The sequence below is a fragment of the Hyla sarda genome, unplaced genomic scaffold, assembly GCF_029499605.1.
Source record: "Hyla sarda isolate aHylSar1 unplaced genomic scaffold, aHylSar1.hap1 scaffold_498, whole genome shotgun sequence".
Taxonomy (NCBI): domain Eukaryota; kingdom Metazoa; phylum Chordata; class Amphibia; order Anura; family Hylidae; genus Hyla; species Hyla sarda.
This window is the reverse complement of record NW_026610509.1, coordinates 215,693-239,956: the sequence shown is the minus strand read 5'-3', so window position 1 is coordinate 239,956 and position 24,264 is coordinate 215,693. Positions and strand designations below refer to the sequence as shown.

General features: G+C 40.4%; 1 protein-coding gene across 1 annotated transcript in view; it reads left to right on the top strand.

Moving 5' to 3' along the window:
• Window positions 1–364: 364 nt before the first annotated feature.
• Window positions 365–24,264, top strand: part of LOC130337568 (neuroligin-2-like) — a gene marked incomplete in the record, with an annotated part of 184,394 nt that continues 160,494 nt past the window's right edge. The window contains 1 exon segment of the mRNA XM_056553952.1: window positions 365–383.

Here is a 24,264-nt window from a genome sequence, read left to right as displayed (position 1 = left end):
CCTTCGACATCATCCGGCCCCCTCTCACCCCCTTTAGTTCTGTACAGTACTCGCCTCCGCTCGGCGCTGGTCCGGTCCTGCAGGACTGTCCGGAGAGGAGGTGGTCCGGTGGGATACTGGTTCCGGGCTGCTATCTTCACCGGGGAGGCCTCTTCTAAGCGCTTCGGGCCCGGCCCCAGAATAGTCACGTTGCCTTGACGACGACGCAGAGGTACGTTCATTACCAACGTACTTCTGCGTCATCGTCAAGGCAACGCCTCTATTCTGGGCCCGAAGCGCGGAGAAGAGGCGCCCCCGGTGAAGATAGCAGCCCGGAACCACTATCCCACCGGACCACCTCCTCTCCGGACAGTCCTGCAGCACCGGACCAGCGCCGAGCGGAGGTGAGTACTCAGAACTAAAGGGGGTGAGAGGGGGCCGGATGATGTCGAAGGCCGCAGTGGTCTTCAACCTGCGGACCTCCAGAGGTTTCAAAACTACAACTCCCAGCAAGCCCGGACAGCCGATGGCTGCCCGGGCTTGCTGGGAGTTGTAGTTTTGAAACCTCTGGAGGTCCGCAGGTTGAAGACCACTGAGGGCAGATGATGACAAGAGGAAGATGAAGGGGGGGGTGTGGGATGATGACAAGAGGATGATGAAGGGGGGTGTGTGGGATGATTACAAGGGGATGATGAAGGGGGGTGGGTATGATGACAAGCGGATGATGAAGGGGGGGTGTGGGATGATAAGGGGATGATGAAGGGGGGTGGGGATGATGACAAGGGGATGATGAAGGGGGGGGGGATGATGACAAGGGGATGATGACAGGTGATGATGATGAGGGTCTGGATGATGACAGGGGGGGGATGATGTATTTACCACCCTAGGCTTATACTCGAGTCAATAACTTTTCCTGGGATTTTGGGTTGAAATTAGGGGCCTCGGCTTATACTCGGGTCGGCTTATACTCGAGTATATACGGTGTGTATATATATATATATATATATATATATATATATATATATATATATATATATACAGAGGAGAGGAGATCTATATATATATATATATACAGAGGAGAGGAGATCTATATATATATATATATATATATATATATATACAGAGGAGAGGAGATCTATATATATATATACAGAGGAGAGGAGATCTATATATATATATACAGAGGAGAGGAGATCTATATATATATATGTATACAGAGGAGAGGAGATCTATATATATATATACAGAGGAGAGGAGATCTATATATATATATACAGAGGAGAGGAGATCTAATATATATATATACAGAGGAGAGGAGATCTATATATATATATATATACAGAGGAAAGGAGATCTATATATATATGTATACAGAGGAGAGGAGATCTATATATATATATGTATACAGAGGAGAGGAGATCAATATATATATATATACAGAGGAGAGGAGATCTATATATATATATATATATACAGAGGAGAGGAGATCTATATATATATATATATATATACAGAGGAGAGGAGATCTATATATATATACAGAGGAGAGGAGATCTATATATATGTATATATATATACAGAGGAGAGGAGATCTATATATATATATATATACAGAGGAGAGGAGATCTATATATATATATATATACAGAGGAGAGGAGATCTATATTATATATACAGAGGAGAGGAGATCTATATATATATATATACAGAGGAGAGGAGATCTATATATATATATATATATATATATACAGAGGAGAGGAGATCTATATATATATATATATACAGAGGAGAGGAGATCTATATATATATACACAGAGGAGAGGAGATCTATATATATATATACAGAGGAGAGGAGATCTATATATATACAGAGGAGAGTAGATCTATATATATATATATATATATATATATATACAGAGGAGGGGAGATCTATATATATATATACAGAGGAGAGGAGATCTATATATATATATATATATATATACAGAGGAGAGGAGATCTATATATATATATACAGAGGAGAGGAGATCTATATATATATATACACAGAGGAGAGGAGATCTATATATATATATATATATACAGAGGAGAGGAGATCTATATATATATATATATACAGAGGAGAGGAGATATATATATATATATATATACAGAGGAGAGGAGATCTATATATATATATATATATATATATATATACATATATATATATATACAGAGGAGAGGAGATATATATATATATATATACAGAGGAGAGGAGATATATATATATATATATACACAGAGGAGAGGAGATCTATATATATATACAGAGGAGAGGAGATCTATATATATACACAGAGGAGAGGAGATCTATATATATATATACAGAGGAGAGGAGATCTATATATATATATATATGCAGAGGAGAGGAGATCTATATATATATATACAGAGGAGAGGAGATCTATATATATATATATATATATACAGAGGAGAGGAGATAGATAGATATATATATACAGAGGAGAGGAGATCTATATATATATATATATATATATATATATATATATACAGAGGAGAGGAGATCTATATATATATATACACAAAGGGAATAAACATGTGTATAGCAAAACCTGTGTTACTTCAATATATATATATACAGAGGAGAGGAGATCTATATATATATATACAGAGGAGAGGAGATCTATATATATATATACAGAGGAGAGGAGATCTATATATATATATACAGAGGAGAGGAGATCTATATATATATACAGAGGAGAGGAGATCTATATATATATATATACAGAGGAGAGGAGATCTATATATATATATATATATATATACACAGAGGAGAGGAGATCTATATATATATATATATATACACAGAGGAGAGGAGATCTATATATATATATATACACAGAGGAGAGGAGATCTATATATATATACAGAGGAGAGGAGATCTATATATATATATACAGAGGAGAGGAGATCTATATATATATATACAGAGGAGAGAAGATCTATATATATATATATACAGAGGAGAGGAGATCTATATATATATATATATATATACAGAGGAGAGGAGATCTATATATATATATATATATACACAAAGGGAATAAACATGTGTATAGCAAAACCTGTGTTACTGCAATATATATATACACAGAGGAGAGGAGATCTATATATATATATATATATATATATACAGAGGAGAGGAGATCTATATATTTATATATATATATATATATATACAGAGGAGAGGAGATCTATATATATATATATACAGAGGAGAGGAGATCTATATATATATATACAGAGGAGAGGAGATCTATATATATATATATATATATATATATATACAGAGGAGAGGAGATCTATATATATACACAGAGGAGAGGAGATCTATATATATATACAGAGGAGAGGAGATCTATATATATATACAGAGGAGAGGAGATCTATATATATATATATATATATACAGAGGAGAGGAGATCTATATATATATATATACAGAGGAGAGGAGATCTATATATATATATATGTATATATATATACAGAGGAGAGGAGATCTATATATATATATATATATATATACAGAGGAGAGGAGATCTATATATATATATATACAGAGGAGAGGAGATCTATATATATATATATACAGAGGAGAGGAGATCTATATATATATATATATATATATATATATACAGAGGAGAGGAGATCTATATATATATACACAAAGGGAATAAACATGTGTATAGCAAAACCTGTGTTACTTCAATATATATATATACAGAGGAGAGGAGATATATATATATATATATATACAGAGGAGAGGAGATCTATATATATATATACAGAGGAGAGGAGATCTATATATATACAGAGGAGAGGAGATCTCTCTCTCTATATATATATATATATATATATACAGAGGAGAGGAGATCTATATATATATATACAGAGGAGAGGATATCTATATATATACATATATATATACAGAGGAGAGGAGATCTATATATATATATATACAGAGGAGAGAATCTCTCTCTCTCTATATATATATATATATACAGAGGAGAGGAGATCTATATATATATATATATATACAGAGGAGAGGATATCTATATATATATATATATATATATATATATATATACAGAGGAGAGGAGATCTATATATATATATATATATATACAGAGGAGAGGATCTCTCTCTCTAAATATATAATATAATATATAAATATTATATAATATATAATATATATATATAAATATATTTATAATATATTAATATTAATATATATTATATAATATAATAATATATATTATATATATATAATATATTAATATAATATAATATATATATATAATATATATATATTATATATAAATATATTAATATATAATATATATATTATATATATACTATAATATATATAATATATATAATATATATATATATTATATAATAATATAATTATATATATATATAATATATAAATATATATATTATTATATAAATATATATAATAATAATTATATAATATTATATTATATATATATATATTATATATATATACTATATAATATATTATATAATATTATATATATATATAAATTATATAATATATAATATATATATAATATATATTAATATATATATTATAATATAATATAATATATTATAATATAATATATAATACAGAGGAGAGGAGATCTATATATATATATATATATATAGAGGAGAGGAGATCTATATATATATATATATATATATATATATACAGAGGAGAGGAGATCTATATATATATATATATACAGAGGAGAGGAGATCTATATATATATATATACAGAGGAGAGGAGATCTATATATATATATATATATATACAGAGGAGAGGAGATCTATATATATATATACAGAGGAGAGGAGATCTATATATATATATATACAGAGGAGAGGAGATCTATATATATACAGAGGAGAGGAGATCTATATATATATATATATATATACAGAGGAGAGGAGATCTATATATATATACAGAGGAGAGGAGATCTATATATATATATACAGAGGAGAGGAGATCTATATATAGATATATACAGAGGAGAGGCGATATATATATATATATATATATATATATACAGAGGAGAGGAGATCTATATATATATATATACAGAGGAGAGGAGATCTATATATATATATATATATATATATATATAATATACGCAGAGTAGAGGAGATCTATATATACATATACAGAGGAGAGGAGATCTATATATATATATATATATATATATATATATATATATACAGAGGAGAGGAGATCTATATATATACAGAGGAGAGGAGATCTATATATATATATATATACAGAGGAGAGGAGATCTATATATATATATATACAGAGGAGAGGAGATCTATATATATACAGAGGAGAGGAGATCTATATATATATATACAGAGGAGAGGAGATCTATATATATATATATATATATATATATACAGAGGAGAGGAGATCTATATATATACATACAGAGGAGAGGAGATCTATATATATATATACAGAGGAGAGGAGATCTATATATATACACAGAGGAGAGGAGATCTATATATATATATACACAGAGGAGAGGAGATCTGATCTATATATATATATACAGAGGAGAGGAGATCTATATATATATATATATACAGAGGAGAGGAGATATATATATATATACACAGAGGGAATAAACCTGTGTTACTGCAATCCTTTCCTGTGAGAAATACTTCATTATATAGAAACATTTCAGGGGGGACAACATTTACCGCCATGACTATATAACTGTATTAGGGTCTATATATGTATATATAGGGTGTTTATATATGTATATAGGGGTATATATGTATATAGGGTGTATATGTATCTATATAGGGGTATATATGTATGTAGGGTGTATATGTATGTATGTATATAGGGGTATATATATGTATATAGGGTGTATATGTATGTATGTATGTATGTATGTATATAGGGGTATATATGTATATAGGGTGTATATATATGTATATAGGGTGTATATATATGTATATAGGGTGTATTTGTATGTATATAGGGTGTATATATGTATATAGGGTGTATATATGTATATAGGGTGTATTTGTATGTATATAGGGTGTATATATGTAAATAGGGTGTATATATGTATATAGGGTGTATATATGTATATAGGGTGTATTTGTATGTATATAGGGTGTATTTGTATGTATATAGGGTGTATATATGTATATAGGGTGTATATATGTATATAGGGTGTATTTGTATGTATATAGGGTGTATATATGTATATAGGGTGTATATATGTATATAGGGTGTGTATATATATATATATGGTGTATTTATATGTATATAGGGTGTATATATCTATATAGGGGGTATATATATGTATATAGGGTGTATGTAACCATGTGAGGAATACCGCTGTCAGGGCATGCTGATCATTGTAGTCACAAGTACCAGGACCAGACAGATTAGGAGACGATTATTGGATGGTCATTGGGGACTTTGTACAGCTGCACTGAATATACAGCCTCATATTGTTGGGCAGTAGTGCTGGACTATCAGACAGTCTGGACTATCAGGTGTTCTGGACTATCAGACGTTCTGGACTATCAGACGTTCTGGACTATCAGACATTCTGAACTGTCAGACGTTCTGGACTATCAGACATTCTGAACTATCAGGTGTTCTGGACTATCAGACGTTCTGAACTATCAGGTGTTCTGGACTATCAGGTGTTCTGGACTATCAGACGTTCTGGACTGTCAGACGTTCTGGACTATCAGACATTCTGAACTATCAGGTGTTCTGGACTATCAGGTGTTCTGGACTATCAGGTGTTCTGAACTATCAGGGGTTCTGGACTATCAGGTGTTCTGGACTATCAGACGTTCTGGACTATCAGGTGTTCTGGACTATCAGGTGTTCTGGACTATCAGACGTTCTGGACTATCAGACATTCTGAACTATCAGGTGTTCTGGACTATCAGACATTCTGGACTGTCAGACGTTCTGGACTATCAGACATTCTGAACTATCAGGTGTTCTGGACTATCAGGTGTTCTGGACTATCAGACGTTCTGAACTATCAGGGGTTCTGGACTATCAGACGTTCTGAACTATCAGACGATCTGGACTATCAGATGATCTGGACTATTAGGTGCTGGTGACTCCTTGGTCTGCCCCATGTTGTCACCCAATGAGCTGGTAACACAATATGCAGTGCCACGTCCGAGCCGCTATTATAGGGCACATGGGATGGGGGGCCATTGCTGTAGGAATCTCTTACGGGGCCAATGCTGTAGGTATGGCTTACGGGGCCACTGCCGTAGGGATCTCTTACGAGGCCACTGCCGTAGGGATCTCTTACGGGGCCACTGCTTTAGGGATCTCTACAGGGCCACTGCTGTAGCGATCTTGTACGGGGCCAATTCCGTAGGGATCTCTTACGGGGCCACTGCCGTAGGGATCTCTTACGGGGCCACTGCTTTAAAAGAACAAATGGAAAAACCAGCGCTCGGAGGCAGTATATAACATAATAACAATCAATTCAAATTATGGTAGGTTGTCACTGAAATGGACTTACTTCACTAGGGGAGATGTGTAGGTACAGTAACCTTTCACATCATCCCCTTCCAGGAGAGTGTGACAAAAAAGCCCAGAGGTCCGTGGATGGATAGGGTGGATTTTATTGCGACGCGTTTCGGAGGGCTTACAGAATCGCCTCCTTCCTCAGGCATATATCAAAACAAAATGATAACAGCCCCCTTAAATACATACCATGTCCGGAGTAGAGGCGTGGTAATTGGTTCTTGTGTTAATAGAAAGGTGGTTTAAGGACCTGCAGATCCGGTTCTGCAGGTCACATGTAACGGAGTCACGTGATCATAGATCACGTGATGTCCAGAGGGGAGAAAAGGCCGGAGTTCCGGCAATGTGACCCGCGACCACGTGACGAAAATCGCCACGTGATCGGGGATGACACGCCGGCCCTCCAGACATATGCGTTCCACGCTGGAGCGCTCCCACCGCGCAAGCGGAGAAAGATGGAACACTCAGCGCCTGCGCACCAGGCGCACCGACGACCCGATGCGCTCCAGGGCGGAACGCACTAGAATGACAGTTAATAGATTAGAGAACCAAAGACGCCCATCCTACGGACATGTTTACAAAACAGGGAGGCAAGTAGTACATTAAGAGAAAACATACAATACTGATATAATATAATATAAAAAGAATACAAGTATAAAAGTATATAAATATATTGTACAAATGTACACGTAGGTTCAAGGACATATTCACTTGCATGTACACACGCATAAAGCACTCAGTCACACATATGCTAGCATGCACACCCATACTCTCATATGTATATATATATAAATATATATACATACACATACATACACATACACATACATACATACTCATTCACATATACTTAGAAATAAACATACACGTATTAACATACATCTACGCACATAAATGTATACACACATAAAAGATACATATACCAGTATACATACATACATACATGCACATATAGTCACACATAGATATCACATTAAACACATAGAGCATATTCTAACATATCACATCTCAATTACAGACATATAATTAATTTAACATTATAAAAAGAGAATAACACATTATATATATACATATACATGTATCCATGTGTATACGCACACACACGCGAAAAAACACGCGTGTGCACATACACACACAGACACATTCTTCTATATGAAAGGATAACTAAAATACATACTCCACAATATGTGCATATCATATAAAATTCGCGTCAATAACTTGATGTATAAAGGAATCAATGCACTTGTTCTAAGGATTCGTTTAACCCCCGGGGCATTAAGGTATTTAATTTGAAGATCCAAAACATCTCCTTATTGCATAGTAGTTTGTAATTATTATTTGGAATCTTTTCAAGAGGTGTTATTCTTAATAGTGTTGGATCTCTATTGTGTTGGAGGTTAAAATGCCTAGATACACTATGGAGGTTGAAGCCATGGCGTATATTGAATCTATGGCCATTAATACGCTGTCTTAAACTCGTAGTGGTTCTACCAATATATCTAAGGTCACACGGGCACTCCAGTAGGTATATGATGTAGCCACTAGCACAGTTAAGGTAATCCTTGATGTAATAGGGTTTACAATCAGCTATGGGAATTTCGGTTCTCCTGTGCATAATAATGTCACAACATTTACAATTATTTTGTCCACATTTGTAGGCCCCTGTAATAGCCTCACCTCCAAATAACGTACCCACCTCCCTCCGTGGGGTAAATTTCTTTTTTTGTTTAGTGGGTATTGATGGTGCAATGAGGTTTTTTAGAGTCTTTGATCTTCTAAAGATGCATCTAGGGTTTTTAGGGACTATTTTCTCCATAATGGGATCCTGTTTGATGAGGTCCCAATTTTTAGAAAGGATCTTTTTGATGTAGCCATGTGAGGTATTGAATCGAGTCAAAAAGGCTAGATCCAATCTCTCCTGGTTGTTTCCGTTGGTGGCAGATTTCACCTGTAGACATTCATTTTGTCCAAGTTGTGAAATCCTGTCACTCGCATCTTTTATAAGTGGTTCAGGGTATCCTTTCTCCCTGAACCTACTTTCTAGAGTCTTAAGTTGAGAAGAGCATTGTAGATCAGAGGAGCAATTACGTCGTATGCGCCTCATTTGCCCATATGGGATATTGGTTTTCCATGATTTTAGGTGACAACTAGAAAAATCTAGGTAACTATTTGCATCCACCTCCTTAAAAAAGGTGGTGGTGCAAATTTGACCAGATTCGATGTAGATTTTCAAGTCTAGAAAGACTACCTCGGATCCACTAATGGTAGATGTAAAATTTAAACCCCAATTGTTTTGGTTGATTTCAACTATAAAGGACAGCAGAGAGTCTTCTGTGCCGTCCCAAACTAAAATTATATCATCTATGAATCTACGGTAAAAAATTATATGGGGATGTTGGAGGAAATTTGTCTCAAAAGACCCTACGTACAGGTTTGCGTAGCATGGGGCGAATTTAGTCCCCATTGCTGTACCGCAAACCTGCACGTAGTGGGTGTGGTCATAAACAAAATAGTTATGTTCTAATGTAAATTTAATGGAATTTAAAATGAATTCCTGTTGCTTAATGGGCATAAGCGGATCCTGGGATAGAAAACCCTTTACTGCCTCCAAACCTTTTTTATGTGGAATATTACTATATAATGCAGCAACATCTAGTGTTGCCCATATATAGTGTTCCTTCCATTCCAAATCTTTTAGTAGTGATAGTAAGTGACCAGTATCCCGTAGGTAGGCCGGTAGGGATATAACGTACTTTTGTAATTGATGATCTATATATTCGGATAGCCGACTTGTCACCGATTCCATCCCTGCTATTATAGGGCGTCCTGGTGGTTTAATAGGGTCCTTATGGACTTTAGGGAGAAAGTAGAAATAAGGTATCGAGGGGTTATGGTTGTAGATATAATTTCTCTCTCTTTTAAGGAGGCAGTTATCTCGTAGTGCCTCATCTAATAAAGTTTTTAGGGAGCTATTGTAACTTGTAGTTGGATCCTGTTCTAGTTTCAGATAGTAATTTCTATCTGAAAGGATCCTAAGTGACTCTTGATGATAGTCTATATAATCCATCAGGACTATCCCTCCTCCCTTATCTGCTGATTTAAGCACTATATCAGTATTTTCCATAAGGGATTTGAGTGTTTTGTGTTGTAGAGAGGTAAGATTTTTTCTATAATAGTGTTGTCCTTTGGTGTTTTTATATTGCATAATTCTAAAGTCCTCCAAAACTTTATTATAGAAAATTTCTATATGAGCTCCCTTACTTTCAAGTGGGTAGAAGGTTGAGGCAGGTTTTAAAGAGGTGGGGATCGGGTCATCCAGGATGGAACTAACCAAGTCTTCAACTTCAATATGTGCAATACTGCCGAGATTTCCATTTATAGGGGTGATATCATCTTTGTTTTTCAGTTTTTTAAGGGCAAAGTGACGCTGAAGAGTCAATTTCCTCACAAATCTATTTAAATCAACAAACAGTTCGAATAGATTAGGTTCACTACTGGGGCTAAAAGACAGGCCTTTCCTAAGTACTTCTATTTCACATACAGAAAGTTTATGTTTAGATAAATTAAAGATACCAGTTCGTTTTTCAACTATAGTGGTATCCACATTTTCTGGTTCGTAGTTTTTTGTCTTTTTTTCATTGCACTGCCATTTACGTCCTCCTCTACATCCTCTACGTTTTCGATAATTCTTTTCCGAGGATTGAAAAATTTGGTTATTTGAGGGGTTAGGTTTTGATCTTTTTGGCTTTGAGTTTTTATTATTGGTGTTATAAGAATCCTTTCCTCCCTGATTGGGAGACACAATTTTAATGGGTTGTTCATAGTTTTGTCTGGTGTTTTTAGTATCGTAGGATGTTCTAAAAAAACCTCATTGTGTTTATCATGGGCCTTCCTACTTCCACCATGTGTGTCAGGGGCCACTGCTTTAGGGATCTCTACGGGGCCACTGCTGTAGGGAACTCTTATGGGGCCACTGCTGTAGTGATCTCTTACGGGGCCACTGCTGTAGGGATCTCTTACGGGGCCACTGCTGTAAGGATCTCTTACGGGGCCACTGCCGTAGGGATCTCTTACGGGGCCACTGCTTTAGGGATCTCTACGGGGCCACTGCTGTAGGGAACTCTTATGGGGCCACTGCTGTAGTGATCTCTTACGGGGCCACTGCTGTAGGGATCTCTTACGGGGCCACTGCTGTAGGGATCTCTTACACTTCGTACCCACAGAGGTTGTCACTATTTCATTCTCCACCGTCACAGAGGACATCTCTGAGGATGGGGCTTAGGTTGGTTCCCCAGAAGCTGCTCTATAGTAGAGAAGACCACAAATCCACCAAAACTGCCTCAGGCTGGCAACATACTGGTGTCTGACCCCTGGTTTTTAGTTCTTTAATCTGTGACCATTCTCTGGTGTGGACAGTTCTCTGGTATGGACCATTCTCTGGTATGGACAGTTCTCTGGTGTGGACAGTTCTCTAGTGTGGAGAGTTCTCTGGTGTGAACAGTTCTCTGGTGTGGACAGTTCTGTGGTGTGGACAGTTCTGTGGTGTGGACAGTTCTCTGGTGTGGACAGTTCTCTGGTGTGAACAGTTCTCTGGTATGGACAGTTCTCTCATTTGGACAGTTCTCTGGTATGGACAGTTCTCTGATTTGGACAGTTCTCTGATATGGACAGTTCTCTCATTTGGACAGTTCCCTGGTGTGGACAGGTCCCTGGTGTGGACAGTTCTCGGGTGTGGACAGTTCTCTGGTATAAACCGTTCACTGGTATGGACCGTTCTCTGGTGTGGACAGTTCTTTAATCTGTGACAGTTCTCTGGTATGGACAGTTCTCTGGTGTGAACAGTTCTCTGGTGTGGACAGTTCTTTAATCTGTGACAGTTCTCTGGTGTGGACAGTTCTCTCATTTGTACAGTTCTCTGGTGTGGACAGTTCGCTGGTATGGAGAGTTCTCTGATATGGACAGTTCTCTGGCGTGGACAGTTCTCTCATTTGGATAGTTCTCTGGTGTGGACAGTTCTGTGGTGTGGACAGTTCTCTAGTGGGGACAGTTCTCTGGTGTGAACAGTTCTCTGGTATGGACAGTTCTCTGGTATGGACAGTTCTCTGGTATGGACAGTTCTCTGGTATGGACAGTTCTCTGGTATGAACAGTTCTCTGGTATGGACAGTTCTCTGATATGGACAGTTCTCTCATTTGGACAATTCTCTGGTGTGGACAGTTCTTTAATCTGTGACAGTTCTCTGGTGTGGACAGTTCGCTGGTATGGACAGTTCTCTGGTATAAACCGTTCACTGGTATGGACAGTTCTCTGGTGTGGACAGTTCTCTGGTATGGACAGTTCTCTGGTATGGACAGTTCTCTGTTGTGGACAGTTCTCTGGTGTGGACAGTTCTCTGGTATGGACAGTTCTCTGGTGTGGACAGTTCTCTGGTGTGGACAGTTCTCTGATATGGACAGTTCTCTGGTCTGCACAGTTCTCTGGTGTGGACAGTTCTCTGGTGTGGACAGTTCTCTGGTGTGGACAGTTCTCTGGTGTGGACAGTTCTCTGGTGTGGACAGTTCTCTGATTTGGACAGTTCTCTGGTGTGGACAGTTCTCTGGTATGGACAGTTCTCTGGTATGGACAGTTCTCTGGTGTGGACAGTTCTGTGGTGTGGACAGTTCTCTGGTGTGGACAGTTCTCTGGTGTGGACAGTTCTCTGGTATGGAGAGTTCTCTGATATGGACAGTTCTCTGGTGTGGACAGTTCTCTGGTGTGGACAGTTCTCTGGTATGGAGCGTTCTCTGGTGTGGACAGTTCTTTAATCTGTGACAGTTCTCTGGTGTGGACAGTTCTCTGGTGTGGACAGTTCTCTGGTGTGGACAGTTCTCTGGTATGGACAGTTCTCTGGTGTGGACAGTTCTGTGGTGTGGACAGTTCTCTGGTGTGGACAAATCTCTGGTGTGGACAGTTCTCTGGTGTGGACAGTTCTTTAATCTGTGACAGTTCTATGGTGTGGACAGTTCTCTCATTTGTACAGTTCTCTGGTGTGGACAGTTCTCTGGTATGGACAGTTCTCTGGTGTGGACAGTTCTCTGGTGTGGACAGTTCTCTAGTGGGGACAGTTCTCTGGTGTGAACAGTTCTCTGGTATGGACAGTTCTCTGGTATGGACAGTTCTCTGGTATGGACAGTTCTCTGGTATGGACAGTTCTCTGGTATGAACAGTTCTCTGGTATGGACAGTTCTCTGATATGGACAGTTCTCTCATTTGGACAATTCTCTGGTGTGGACAGTTCTTTAATCTGTGACAGTTCTCTGGTGTGGACAGTTCGCTGGTATGGACAGTTCTCTGGTATAAACCGTTCACTGGTATGGACAGTTCTCTGGTGTGGACAGTTCTCTGGTATGGACAGTTCTCTGGTATGGACAGTTCTCTGTTGTGGACAGTTCTCTGGTGTGGACAGTTCTCTGGTATGGACAGTTCTGTGGTGTGGACAGTTCTCTGGTATGGACAGTTCTCTGGTATGGACAGTTCTCTGGTGTGGACAGTTCTCTGGTGTGGACAGTTCTCTGGTATGGACAGTTCTGTGGTGTGGACAGTTCTCTGGTGTGGACAGTTCTCTGGTATGGACAGTTCTCTGGTGTGGACAGTTCTCTGGTATGGACAGTTCTCTGGTATGGACAGTTCTCTGTTGTGGACAGTTCTCTGGTGTGGACAGTTCTCTGGTATGGACAGTTCTCTGGTGTGGACAGTTCTCTGGTGTGGACAGTTCTCTGATATGGACAGTTCTCTGGTCTGCACAGTTCTCTGGTGTGGACAGTTCTCTGGTGTGGACAGTTCTCTGGTGTGGACAGTTCTCTGGTGTGGACAGTTCTCTGATTTGGACAGTTCTCTGGTGTGGACAGTTCTCTGGTATGGACAGTTCTCTGGTATGGACAGTTCTCTGGTGTGGACAGTTCTGTGGTGTGGACAGTTCTCTGGTGTGGACAGTTCTCTGGTGTGGACAGTTCTCTGGTATGGAGAGTTCTCTGATATGGACAGTTCTCTGGTGTGGACAGTTCTCTGGTGTGGACAGTTCTCTGGTATGGAGCGTTCTCTGGTGTGGACAGTTCTTTAATCTGTGACAGTTCTCTGGTGTGGACAGTTCTCTGGTGTGGACAGTTCTCTGGTGTGGACAGTTCTCTGGTATGGACAGTTCTCTGGTGTGGACAGTTCTGTGGTGTGGACAGTTCTCTGGTGTGGACAAATCTCTGGTGTGGACAGTTCTCTGGTGTGGACAGTTCTTTAATCTGTGACAGTTCTATGGTGTGGACAGTTCTCTCATTTGTACAGTTCTCTGGTGTGGACAGTTCTCTGGTATGGACAGTTCTCTGGTGTGGACAGTTCTCTGGTGTGGACAGTTCTCTGGTGTGGACAGTTCTCTGGTGTGGACAGTTCTCTGATATGGACAGTTCTCTGGTGTGGACATTTCTCTGGTGTGGACAGTTCTCTGGTGTGGACAGTTCTGTGGTGTGGACAGTTCTCTAGTGTGGACAGTTCTCTGGTGTGAACAGTTCTCTGGTATGGACAGTTCTCTGGTATGGACAGTTCTCTGGTATGGACAGTTCTCTCATTTGGACAATTCTCTGGTGTGGACAGTTCTTTAATCTGTGACAGTTCTCTGGTGTGGACACTTCCCTGGTGTGGACAGTTCTCGGGTGTGGACAGTTCTCTAGTATAAACCATTCACTGGTATGGACAGTTCTCTGGTGTGGACAGTTCTCTGGTATGGACAGTTCTCTAATATGGACAGTTCTCTGTTGTGGACAGTTCTCTGTTGTGGACAGTTCTCTGGTATGGACAGTTCTCTGATATGGACAGTTCTCTGATATGGACAGTTCTCTAGTGTGGACAGTTCTCTGATATGGACAGTTCTCTGGTCTGGACAGTTCTCTGGTTTGGACAGTTCTCTGGTGTGGACCGTTCTCTGATATGGACATTTCTCTGGTGTGAACAGTTCTCTGGTATGGACAGTTCTCTGGTATGGACAGTTCTCTGATATGGACAGTTCTCTGGTGTGGAGAGTTCTCTGGTGTGGACCGTTCTTTGATATGGACAGTTCTCTGGTGTGAACAGTTCGCTGGTATGGACAGTTCTCTCATTTGGACAGTTCTCTGGTATGGACAGTTCTCTGGTATGGACAGTTCTCTGGTGTGGACAGTTCTGTGGTGTGGACAGTTCTCTGGTGTGGACAGTTCTCTGGTATGGACAGTTCTCTGATGTGGACAGTTCTCTGGTGTGGACAGTTCTCTGGTATGGAGACTTCTCTGATTTGAACAGTTCTCTGATATGAACAGTTCTCTGATATGAACAGTTTTCTGATATGAACAGTTCTCTGGTATGGACAGTTCTCTGGTATGGACAGTTCTCTGGTATGGACAGTTCTCTGATTTGGACAGTTCTCTGGTGTGGACAATTCTCTGGTATGGACAGTTCTCTGATATGAACAGTTCTCTGATATGGACAGTTCTCTGGTATGGACAGTTCTCTGGTATGGACAGTTCACTGGTGTGGACAGTTCTCTGGTATGGACAGTTCTCTGGTATGGACAGTTCTCTGATATGGACAGTTCTCTCTTTTGGACAGTTCTGTGGTGTGGACAGTTCCCTGGTGTGGACAGTTCTCTGGTGTGGACAGTTCTCTGGTATGGACAGTTCTCTGGTATGAAAAGTTCTCTGATTTGGACAGTTCTCTGGTATGGACAGTTCTCTGATATGGACAGTTCTCTGATATGAACAGTTCTCTGGTGTGGACAGTTCTCTGGTATGGACAGTTCTCTGGTATGGACAGTTCTCTGGTATGGACAGTTCTCTGGTATGGACAGTTCTCTGATTTGGACATTTCTCTGGTATGGACAGTTCTCTGATATGGACAGTTCTCTGATATGAACAGTTCTCTGGTGTGGACAGTTCTCTGGTATAAACAGTTCTCTGGTATGGACAGTTCTCTGGTATGGACAGTTCTCTGGTATGGACAGTTTTCTCTTTTCGACAGTTCTGTGGTGTGGACAGTTCTCTGGTATTGACAGTTGTCTGGTGTGGACAGTTCTCTGGTATGGACAGTTCTCTGGTATGGACAGTTCTCTGATATGAACAGTTCTCTGATTTGGACAGTTCTCTGGTATGGACAGTTCTCTAGTATGGACAGTTCTTTAATCTGTGACAGTTCTCTGATATGAACAGTTCTCTGATATGAACAGTTCTCTGGTGTGGAAAGTTCTCTGATATGAACAGTTCTCTGATTTGGACAGTTCTCTGATTTGGACAGTTCTCTGATTTGGACAGTTCTCTGATTTGGACAGTTCTCTGGTATAAACAGTTCTCTGGTATGGACAGTTCTCTGGTGTGGACAGTTCTCTGATGTGGACAGTTCTCTGGTATGGACAGTTCTCTGATGTGGACAGTTCTCTGGTGTGGACAGTTCTCTGGTATGGAGACTTCTCTGATTTGAACAGTTCTCTGATATGAACAGTTCTCTGATATGAACAGTTTTCTGATATGAACAGTTCTCTGGTATGGACAGTTCTCTGGTATGGACAGTTCTCTGGTATGGACAGTTCTCTGATTTGGACAGTTCTCTGGTGTGGACAATTCTCTGGTATGGACAGTTCTCTGATATGAACAGTTCTCTGATATGGACAGTTCTCTGGTATGGACAGTTCTCTGGTATGGACAGTTCACTGGTGTGGACAGTTCTCTGGTATGGACAGTTCTCTGGTATGGACAGTTCTCTGATATGGACAGTTCTCTCTTTTGGACAGTTCTGTGGTGTGGACAGTTCCCTGGTGTGGACAGTTCTCTGGTGTGGACAGTTCTCTGGTATGGACAGTTCTCTGGTATGAAAAGTTCTCTGATTTGGACAGTTCTCTGGTATGGACAGTTCTCTGATATGGACAGTTCTCTGATATGAACAGTTCTCTGGTGTGGACAGTTCTCTGGTATGGACAGTTCTCTGGTATGGACAGTTCTCTGGTATGGACAGTTCTCTGGTATGGACAGTTCTCTGATTTGGACATTTCTCTGGTATGGACAGTTCTCTGATATGGACAGTTCTCTGATATGAACAGTTCTCTGGTGTGGACAGTTCTCTGGTATAAACAGTTCTCTGGTATGGACAGTTCTCTGGTATGGACAGTTCTCTGGTATGGACAGTTTTCTCTTTTCGACAGTTCTGTGGTGTGGACAGTTCTCTGGTATTGACAGTTGTCTGGTGTGGACAGTTCTCTGGTATGGACAGTTCTCTGGTATGGACAGTTCTCTGATATGAACAGTTCTCTGATTTGGACAGTTCTCTGGTATGGACAGTTCTCTAGTATGGACAGTTCTTTAATCTGTGACAGTTCTCTGATATGAACAGTTCTCTGATATGAACAGTTCTCTGGTGTGGAAAGTTCTCTGATATGAACAGTTCTCTGATTTGGACAGTTCTCTGATTTGGACAGTTCTCTGATTTGGACAGTTCTCTGATTTGGACAGTTCTCTGGTATAAACAGTTCTCTGGTATAAACAGTTCTCTGGTATGGACAGTTCTCTGGTGTGGACAGTTCTCTGGTATGGACAGTTCTCTGGTGTGGACAGTTCTCTGGTGTGGACAGTTCTCTGGTATGGAGAGTTCTCTGATATGAACAGTTCTCTGATTTGGACAGTTCTCTGGTATGGACAGTTCTCTAGTATGGCCAGTTCTTTAATCTGTGACAGTTCTCTGGTGTGGACAGTTCTCTGATATGAACAGTTCTCTTATTTTGGACGGTTCTCTGGTATAAACAGTTCTCTGGTATGGACACTTCTCTGATTTGGACAGTTCTCTGATATGAACAGTTCTCTGATGTGGACAGTTCTCTGGTGTGAACAGTTCTCTGGTATGGACAGTTCTCTGATATGAACAGTTCTCTGATATGGACAGTTCTCTGGTATGGACAGTTCTCTGGTATGGACAGTTCTCTGGTATGGACAGTTCACTGGTGTGGACAGTTCTCTGGTATGGACAGTTCTCTTGTATGGACAGTTCTCTGATATGGACAGTTCTCTCTTTTGGACAGTTCTGTGGTGTGGACAGTTCTCTGGTGTGGACAGTTCTCTGGTGTGGACAGTTCTCTGGTATGGACAGTTCTCTGGTATGAAAAGTTCTCTGATTTGGACAGTTCTCTGGTGTGGACAGTTCTCTGGTGTGGACAGTTCTCTGATATGGACAGTTCTCTCTTTTGGACAGTTCTGTGGTGTGGACAGTTCTCTGGTGTGGACAGTTCTCTGGTATGGACAGTTCTCTGATATGGACAGTTCTCTGATATGAACAGTTCTCTGGTATGGACAGTTCTCTGGTATGGACAGTTCTCTGGTATAAACAGTTCTCTGGTATGGACAGTTCTCTGGTATGGACAGTTCTCTGGTATAAACAGTTCTCTGGATTGGACAGTTCTCTGATATGAACAGTTCTCTGGTATAAACAGTTCTCTGGTGTGGACAGTTCTCTGGTGTGGACAGTTCTCTGGTATGGACAGTTCTCTGGTATGGACAGTTCTCTGGTATGGACAGTTCTCTGGTATGGGCAGTTTTCTCTTTTCGACAGTTCTGTGGTGTGGACAGTTCTCTGGTATTGACAGTTGTCTGGTGTGGACAGTTCTCTGATATGGACAGTTCTCTAGTATGGACAGTTCTTTAATCTGTGACAGTTCTCTGGTGTGAACAGTTCTCTGATATGAACAGTTCTCTGGTGTAGAAAGTTCTCTGATATGAACAGTTCTCTGATTTGGACAGTTCTCTGATTTGGACAGTTCTCTGATTTGGACAGTTCTCTGATTTGGACAGTTCTCTGGTATAAACAGTTCTCTGGTATAAACAGTTCTCTGGAATGGACAGTTCTCTGGTGTGGACAGTTCTCTGATTTGGACAGTTCTCTGGTATGGACAGTTCTCTAGTATGGACAGTTCTTTAATCTGTGACAGTTCTCTGGTGTGGACAGTTCTCTGATATGAACAGTTCTCTGATATGGACAGTTCTCTTATTTTGGACAGTTCTCTGGTATAAACAGTTCTCTGGTATGGACACTTCTCTGATTTGGACAGTTCTCTGATATGAACAGTTCTCTGATATGGACAGTTCTCTGGTGTGGACAGTTCTCTGATATGAACAGTTCTCTGATATGGACAGTTCTCTGGTATGGACAGTTCTCTGGTATGGACAGTTCTCTGGTATGGACAGTTCTCTGGTGTGGACAGTTCTCTGGTATGGACAGTTCTCTGGTATGGACAGTTCTCTGATATGGACAGTTCTCTCTTTTGGACAGTTCTGTGGTGTGGACAGTTCTCTGGTGTGGACAGTTCTCTGGTGTGGACAGTTCTCTGGTATTGACAGTTCTCTGGTATGAAAAGTTCTCTGATTTGGACAGTTCTCTGGTATGGACAGTTCTCTGATATGGACAGTTCTCTGGTATAAACAGTTCTCTGGATTGGACAGTTCTCTGATATGAACAGTTCTCTGGTATAAACAGTTCTCTGGTATGGACAGTTCTCTGGTATGGACAGTTTTCTCTTTTCGACAGTTCTGTGGTGTGGACAGTTCTCTGGTATTGACAGTTGTCTGGTGTGGACAGTTCTCTGGTGTGGACAGTTCTCTGGTGTGGACAGTTCTCTGGTGTGGACAGTTCTCTGGTATGGAGAGTTCTCTGATATGAACAGTTCTCTGATTTGGACAGTTCTCTGGTATGGACAGTTCTCTAGTATGGACAGTTCTTTAATCTGTGACAGTTCTCTGGTGTGGACAGTTCTCTGATATGAACAGTTCTCTGATATGGACAGTTCTCTTATTTTGGACAGTTCTCTGGTATAAACAGTTCTCTGGTATGGACACTTCTCTGATTTGGACAGTTCTCTGATATGAACAGTTCTCTGATGTGGACAGTTCTCTGGTGTGGACAGTTCTCTGGTATGGACAGTTCTCTGGTATGGACAGTTCTCTGATATGAACAGTTCTCTGATATGGACAGTTCTCTGGTATGGACAGTTCTCTGGTATGGACAGTTCTCTGGTATGGACAGTTCACTGGTGTGGACAGTTCTCTGGTATGGACAGTTCTCTGGTATGGACAGTTCTCTGATATGGACAGTTCTCTCTTTTGGACAGTTCTGTGATGTGGACAGTTCTCTGGTGTGGACAGTTCTCTGATGTGGACAGTTCTCTGGTATGGACAGTTCTCTGGTATGAAAAGTTCTCTGATTTGGACAGTTCTCTGGTGTGGACAGTTCTCTGGTGTGGACAGTTCTCTGATATGGACAGTTCTCTCTTTTGGACAGTTCTGTGGTGTGGACAGTTCTCTGGTGTGGACAGTTCTCTGGTGTGGACAGTTCTCTGGTATGGACAGTTCTCTGATATGGACAGTTCTCTGATATGAACAGTTCTCTGGTATGGACAGTTCTCTGGTATGGACAGTTCTCTGGTATGGACAGTTCTCTGGTATGGACAGTTCTCTGGTATGGACAGTTCTCTGGTATAAACAGTTCTCTGGATTGGACAGTTCTCTGATATGAACAGTTCTATGGTGTAAACAGTTCTCTGGTGTGGACAGTTCTCTGGTGTGGACAGTTCTCTGGTATGGACAGTTCTCTGGTATGGACAGTTCTCTGGTATGGACAGTTCTCTGGTATGGACAGTTCTCTGGTATGGGCAGTTTTCTCTTTTCGACAGTTCTGTGGTGTGGACAGTTCTCTGGTATTGACAGTTGTCTGGTGTGGACAGTTCTCTGATATGGACAGTTCTCTAGTATGGACAGTTCTCTGATATGAACAGTTCTCTGATTTGGACAGTTCTCTGGTATTGACAGTTCTCTGGTATGGACAGTTCTCTGATATGGACAGTTCTCTAGTATGGACAGTTCTCTGATATGAACAGTTCTCTGATTTTGACAGTTCTCTGATTTGGACAGTTCTCTGGTATAAACAGTTCTCTGGTATAAACAGTTCTCTGGAATGGACAGTTCTCTGATTTGGACAGTTCTCTGGTATGGACAGTTCTCTAGTATGGACAGTTCTTTAATCTGTGACAGTTCTCTGGTGTGGACAGTTCTCTGATATGAACAGTTCTCTGATATGGACAGTTCTCTTATTTTGGACAGTTCTCTGGTATAAACAGTTCTCTGGTATGGACAGTTCTCTGATATGGACAGTTCTCTGATATGAACAGTTCTCTGGTATGGACAGTTCTCTGGTATGGACAGTTCTCTGGTATAAACAGTTCTCTGGTATGGACAGTTCTCTGGTATGGACAGTTCTCTGGTATAAACAGTTCTCTGGATTGGACAGTTCTCTGATATGAACAGTTCTCTGGTATAAACAGTTCTCTGGTATGGACAGTTCTCTGGTATGGACAGTTCTCTGGTATGGACAGTTCTCTGGTATAAACAGTTCTCTGGTATGGACAGTTCTCTCTTGTGGACAGTTCTGTGATATGGACAGTTGTCTGGTGTGGACAGTTGTCTGGTGTGGACAGTTCTCTGGTGTGGACAGTTCTCTGATTTGGACAGTTCTGTGGTGTGGACAGTTCTCTGATATGGACAGTTCTCTAGTATGGACAGTTCTTTAATCTGTGACAGTTCTCTGGTATAAACAGTTCTCTGATATGTACAGTTCTCTGGTATGGACAGTTCTCTGATATGAACAGTTCTCTAATTTGGACAGTTCTCTGATTTGGACAGTTCTCTGATATGAAAAGTTCTCTGGTATAAACAGTTCTCTGGTATGGACAGAGAACTGTCCATACCAGAGAACTGTCCAAATCAGAGAACTGTTCATATCAGAGAACTCTCCATACCAGAGAACTGTCCACACCAGAGAACTGTCCACACCAGAGAACTGTCCACACCAGAGAACTGTCCACACCACAGAACTGTCCACACCAGAGAACTGTCCATACCAGAGAACTGTCCACACCAGAGAACTTTTCATACCAGAGAACTGTCCAATCCAGAGAACTGTTTATACCAGAGAACTGTCCATACCAGAGAACTGTCCATACCAGAGAACTGTTTATACCAGAGAACTGTCCATACCAGAGAACTGTCCATACCAGAGAACTGTCCATACCAGAGAACTGTCCATACCAGAGAACTGTTCATATCAGAGAACTGTCCATATCAGAGAACTGTCCATACCAGAGAACTGTCCAAATCAGAGAACTTTTCATACCAGAGAACTGTCCATACCAGAGAACTGTCCACACCAGAGAACTGTCCACACCAGAGAACTGTCCACACCACAGAACTGTCCAAAAGAGAGAACTGTCCATATCAGAGAACTGTCCATACCAGAGAACTGTCCATACCAGAGAACTGTCCATACCAGAGAACTGTCCATACCAGAGAGCTGTCCATACCAGAGAACTGTTCATATCAGAGAACTGTCCATATCAGAGAACTGTCCATACCAGAGAACTGTCCAAATCAGAGAACTTTTCATACCAGAGAACTGTCCATACCAGAGAACTGTCCACACCAGAGAACTGTCCACACCAGAGAACTGTCCACACCACAGAACTGTCCAAAAGAGAGAACTGTCCATATCAGAGAACTGTCCATACCAGAGAACTGTCCATACCAGAGAACTGTCCACACCAGAGAACTGTCCATACCAGAGAACTGTCTCAGTTCTCTGATTGCCTGCAGTTTCTGGAAGTTATCTCATCAATGCAGTCCAGATATGATCTCTTCTCTAATAAGGACAGTTCTCTGATATGATCTCTTCTCTAGTAAGGGCCATTCTCTAATATGATTTCTTTTCTAGTGTGGTCAGTTCTCTGATATGATCTCTTCGATAATGAGGACAGTTCTCTGATATGATCGCTTCTCTAGTATGGACATTTCTCTGATATGATCTCTTTTCTAGTAAGGACCATTCTCTGATATGATCTCTTCTCTATTATGGACAGTTCTCTGGTATGGACAGTTCGCTGGTGTGGACAGTTCTCTGACTGCCTGCAGTTTTTGGAAGTTATCTGATCAACGCAGTCTAGGTATGATCTCTTCTCTAGTAAGGACAGTTCTCTGATATGATCTCTTATCTAGTATGGACCGTTCTCTAATATGATCTCTTCTCTAGTAAGGACAGTTCTCTGATATGATCTCTTTTCTAGTAAGGACAGTTCTCTGATATGATCTGTTCTCTAGTAAGGACAGTTCTCTGATATGATCTGTTCTCTAGTATGGACAGTTCTCTGTAATGATCTTTTCTCTAGTATGGACAGTTCTCTGATATGATCTTTTCTGTAGTAAGAACAGTTCTTGTCAGGCTCCGGATAGGTATGCAGCGAGGACACTGGTGGTGGATCCTCTGTGTCAGTGGGGTGATGACGTGGGCTGTACCAGGGGAACGGAGTCTAAGGGGTTACTGGTTTTCACCAGAGCCCGCCGCAAAGCGGGATGGACTTGCAGCAGTAGGTAACCCCCAGGTCGTTCCACCCGATAGCGACTCAACCCCAGCTGACAGCTGAGACAGGCGCGGTACAAGGGACAAGGCAAGAGCAAGGTCGGACGTAGCAGAAGGTCAGGGCAGGCAGCAAGGGTCGTAGTCAGGGGCAACAGCAGAGGGTCTGGAAACACTGGCTTGGGAATACACAAACCGCTTTCACTGGCACTAGGCAACAAGATCCGGC